We start from the raw sequence: 5,357 nt of genomic DNA on the forward strand, positions 1-5,357 counted from the left end.
GCCCGCTCGTCCGCCTGCATTTCACGCCCCGCCCACCGTGCATTAAAAAAAAAGAAAGAAAGAAGGAAGCGCTTCGTCTGCCTTCTGTCTGCAGCCGGCGTTCTGTTTCTACACACACTCACACATCCCGACTCCACCCACTGTATTTGCATGACGGGCAGGACCAACCTATAGAAACGGCCCCCGCGCTCGTTATCTGCATATCACGACCCGCCCGCCGTGCTCTTTAAAAAAAGAAGAAAGGGAAGCTCGTCGTGGGCTTCCTGCCAGCATCCGAGTTCGACTCCTCCGCCCAACTTTATTTGCATGACAAGCAGGACCGGCCTGTAGAATTGCTCCGCCTTTGCTTCCTATAGGCGCGCGGCGGAGGCGAGGCGCAGTTAGCGTATTCCTTTGGTGGCAGCCTCATAATGATCTTAATTTGCGTCTAAATGCAAAAATGGCCTGACCGCAGAAATTAAGAGAAAAAGAAATGTTCCATTATCCTTTGTTCTATGAAAGCTACCTCCGGGTAATCATTTTGTGTTATTTGACATATTTCTAGACAGGTCTGCATTTAGGAGGTGGTTTCTAATAAATCCAGTGCAAAAACAACCCCCCCAAAAAACCCGACATATCAAAATGCCATAGTAGAACAGTAGAGTTGGGCGGGCCGTTTTATTATTATTTATTTATAAAATTTGTATACCGCTTTATAGCCGCAATTCTCAGGACAGTTGCAGCATAAAAACACAAAATACATAATAAAAACAAAAACAACCCAATAACATAACCCAATAAAAAGTGCACCTAGACATTCCGTTGTTGCACCTATAACCTAGGTTTAAGTTGCCATTTAGCTCCTAGCTTTCATATCTCGGTTTCTATCACTCACATAATACAGCTTGACCCCATTGGATCTGCTGCAATGAAAGAGATAGGTGTTGTGGTTGAAGTGATAAGTTCATAAGATCAAGAACAAGCAGAAAAGGCAGCACAAATAAAATTCACCCTCATCCCTTGTTGGGTTAGCACAGCCTTTTCCTTTCCTTTCCTTTCCTTTCCTTTCCTTTCCTTTCCTTTCCTCTCCTCTCTTAGAGAATCATCTGCCACAGATGCTTTAGCTGAGATTCCTGCATCGCAGGATTTGGACTAGATGACCCCAACTCCAAAATTCTCTGATTCAGGTCCAAGCTTTCATCAGCTACTTAACTCTATATTGTGCAAGGCTGATTTATCCCACGTTTTAAGCTCTTTTTACACACCCCACTCTTTCCTAATTCCCAACAGCTGAAGGAATCATGTGTAAGATTTCCAGGCAACCTTGCCACTTCTCTTAAAAGGACCAGGCTTGCTTAACTTCAGAACAGCAATCATTTACTTTGCAAACTTTCCGGCTGCAATCCAACACCTGTGTTGTTTCAGGTGAGGCATGGACTCAGTAAGGAATGATGGGAAAGCTTTCTCCTATTTCTTGCCCAGTTCTCCATTCACCCAGGTGTTAAAAATAAATAAAAAATATGAGCGGTGCAGTCTTAGACTTCTAAGAGTGGAATTCAGTATCCACGGCTAGAAAATTCTCCTGAAAAAGACCTCACCACTCCTTAAAAAGGTAAAGGGATCCCTGACCATTAGGTCGAGTCGTGACCGACTCTGGGGTTGCGGCTCTCATCTCGTTTTATTGGCCGAGGGAGCTGGCGTACAGCTTCCGGGTCATGTGGCCAGCAGGACTAAGCCACTTCTGGCGAACCAGAGCAGTGCACGGAAACGCCATTTACCTTCCCGCCGGAGCGGTACCTATTTATCTACTTGTACTTTGACGTGCTTTCGAACTGCTAGGTTGGCAGGAGTCACCACTCCTTACTACAACGTAATTTCATGTTCAGTTTCTGTCAATCTCACATCTTCCATTTCAGCTGCAATTGTTAGGCAGATCCAGCCTTTGTTTGCATTGTTTTTCAGTCACACTCCCTACTGATGTTTCCGGGAGCCACACCTCAGATGATTGCAGCAGGCTCAAAGATGTGATGTATGCCCTACTTTTATTATAGGATATATTACCTGGGTGTTTCCATGCCTTCTAATTAGTTTCCAGCAACTGCATAACTAATTTCAGACATGGGGTATTTTTTCCCCACCCCCTGCCCAATGTTTTGACATGAACACTCAGTGCCGGATTTACGTTTAAGCTAAACAAGCTATAGTTTAGGGCCCCACTCTCTTGGGCCCCCCAAAATAAATATTAAAGGAGAAAAAACACCTGGATGCAAATTGCCAAAATATGAGATAAAAAACAAATAAAATGAAACCTACATACAGCAACAGTGTTTTGTGTTGTGTAGGTTCCTATGATGTAAGTCATGGTGATGTTAAGTAATGCTGGCCTGCTCCCTAACATATCACTGGTTTGCTCATTTCTATATACAGTGGTACCTTGCTTCTCAAACTTAATCTGTTCCGGAAATCCATTCCAAAACCAAAGCGTTCCAAAACCAAGGCACGCTTTCACATAGAAAGTAATGCAAAATGGATTAATCCGTTCCAGACTTTTAAAAACAACCCCTAAAACAGCAATTTAACATGAATTTTACTATCTAACAAGACCATTGATCCATAAAATGAAAGCAATAATCAATGTACTGTACTATAAAATAAATAAGACAGTATTGTCATAATAAAAAAAAAATCTTACCTGCACTGATGATAGTTCATTAAGTTAGAGCTTAATAATTATTTCACTATTAATAAACAGTGGTACCTCGGGTTAAGTACTTAATTCGTTCCGGAGGTCCATACTTAACCTGAGACTGTTCTTAACCTGAAGCACCACTTTAGCTAATGGGGCCTCCTGCTGCTGCTGCGCCGCCGGGGCACAATTTATTTTCTCATGCTGAAGCAAAGTTCTTAGCCTGAAGCACTATTTCTGGGTTAGCGGAGTCTGTAACCTGAAGCGTATGTAACCCGAGGTACCACTGTACTTCTTCTTAATTGTATTTCAGTTCAACAATTACTTTGATAAAATATGTATCTTGTTATGTTCAAATGGCTTTAGATACCTATGAGATCCATAAATTACCATATAGCATCTATCCAACACAAAAAACAGTGACAATTTGTTGTTGACAAAGGATACCTGGACATATGAAGGGCCCCATTACCTTCAGGAGCTGAGGGCCTCATCAAACCGCAATCCAGCCCTGTTACCACTACTCAGAATCTGAACTTGGCAGTTCCATCAGCGACTACACATGAGGTAGAGATGCTAGGCATTTCATCAGGTTGGCAAACATCCATAGGCCTTTTTTGCACATAATGCCAAACCATGGTTTATTAAACCATAGTTCCATTGGTAGCCTGAGCCCTGTCCAAAGGCTTAATGATAGTTCATTTATTGCCATCAAACCACAACCTGAAGCCATGGTTTGTTGGTTGCTCACAGAACTTGGTTTAACTATAGCTTGGCATGATGTGTGACTCTTGTCACTCTTTGTGAACCATGGTTTTCTTTGTCCCCCTGCCCCAGGTACAGGCAAAGCTAAAGGCAGGAATTCAGTATCCATGGCAAGAAAATTCTCCTGAAAACAAGGGCAAGCTTTAGAGAAACAAACCTTGTGCTTTCAGTAATCTGTGGGACAATTTATGTTTAACTTGTGATTTAATAAACAAGCCCTAGCCTGGGGTTACAGATAAATCAGTCTTCCTTCATTGGAGTAATTTTTATGTTTTATGAAATCAATGAAATTTGTGTCTGGGCGGGTTGCCATATTTCAAAATCCAGAAAGAAAAGTTTCTGAGCTTTTTTTTTGGGGGGGGGGGGGCGGCAAAATCGGCAAAAGCAACACTTCCGACATGGACTGCCATACAACTACTGGATTTTCCCGGACCTTTTGCCTATTCGCACCCGGACACTGCTTGCGGGTAAAGTATTCCGTGTATGTCCAGGAAATTCCAGACATATGGCAACCCTAGAATCTCTCTGCCTTTCCTTTCCTCACACCCTTTTCTTTCTTTTCTGCCTTGGTTATTGAGCAAACCAAATTATGCCAGCGTTTAATGACTTGTAACATCGTTGACTGGTTTTGTTTTTTACGAACTAATTAAATTGGTCTTGGTCAAGGTTGCCTGTCCTTTACACAAGCAAATTCTCCAGATCTTCTTCAGAAGACTTGCCAGCTCTTTAATCCTTTTCACGAGTGAGTAAACTATCTTTGGAAATGCTGTTGGCTTGCCACACCTAGGCGTTTAATGTGTTTTGTTTCTCCAGAGCTGATGAGCTTCCTGACGTTTTTGCATTGCCTATGATGACAGCTGCACCTCCATCATTTTTAAATATATATATATATTAACAGGACAATCCCAAATCCAAATAAAAAAGCAAAGAAATGAGACTGATCAGTAGAGAATTCTGAGAACACCCCACTGTGTTTTCTGCACAGTGAAGCAGTGTGAAATAAATATGAAGTAGTATTAGGAACAAAAAAACTCAGTTGTTCATTCCTGTAAACATGTTTAACAAAAAAAGTGAACAAAAATATTCCATTTAATTTAGTTTTCAGATTTCAAGAGCAAAGGAAGAAGCTTTTATGTTCTGATTTGGTTAAAAAGGATACTATCACAGAGCCTAGAACTTGCTGATCAGAAGGTCGGTGGTTCAAATCCCTGGGACGGGGTGAGCTCCTGTTGCTCAGTCCCTGCTCCTGTCAACATAGCAGTTCGAAAGCACGTCAAAGTGCAAGTAGATAAATAGGTACCGCTCTGGCGGGAAGGTAAATGGTGTTTCCGTGCGCTGCTCTGGTTCACCAGAAGCGGCTTAGTCATGCTGGCCGCATGACCCGAAAGCTGTACGCCGGCTCCCTTGGACAATAAAGCAAGATGAATACCGCAACCCCAGAGTCGGTCACGACTGGTCAGAGGTCCCTTTACCTTTTTACCCCTTTGATACACAGAATGAAACAACCGTTTCCTCAAAATGTGATTCATGGATTAATGGATGCTTGTGTTTTCCAATTATTATTTATAAAATATTTCTACCCGGCTCTCATAGCCCTAGGGTAATCAGGACGGCTTAAATGGATATAAAACAGAAAACAAATTAAAATAAAACAAACAGTGACAAGCTCCCCACCTCCTGGAAAAAAGCACCCAGCCTCTCCTGGTTCAAAACGGTAAATGTGCGCACTGGAATCTGGGTACGCCTTTAGGCTTACACTAAAAGACATTTCTAATTTCCTTATGGGAGGAATGCGATCTCGGCAAGCTGGCTTCCTTAGCAATTCACTGCAAAAACAAGCGAGAGTCGTGCAAAAGCAGACAACATCCGTGCATGCATTTTTTTTTATTTTTGGGAGGCGCTGGAAGAATCAGAAACTACAAATCCC

The sequence above is a fragment of the Podarcis gaigeae genome (assembly GCF_964106915.1).
Source record: "Podarcis gaigeae genome assembly, chromosome: 17".
NCBI lineage: Eukaryota > Metazoa > Chordata > Lepidosauria > Squamata > Lacertidae > Podarcis > Podarcis gaigeae.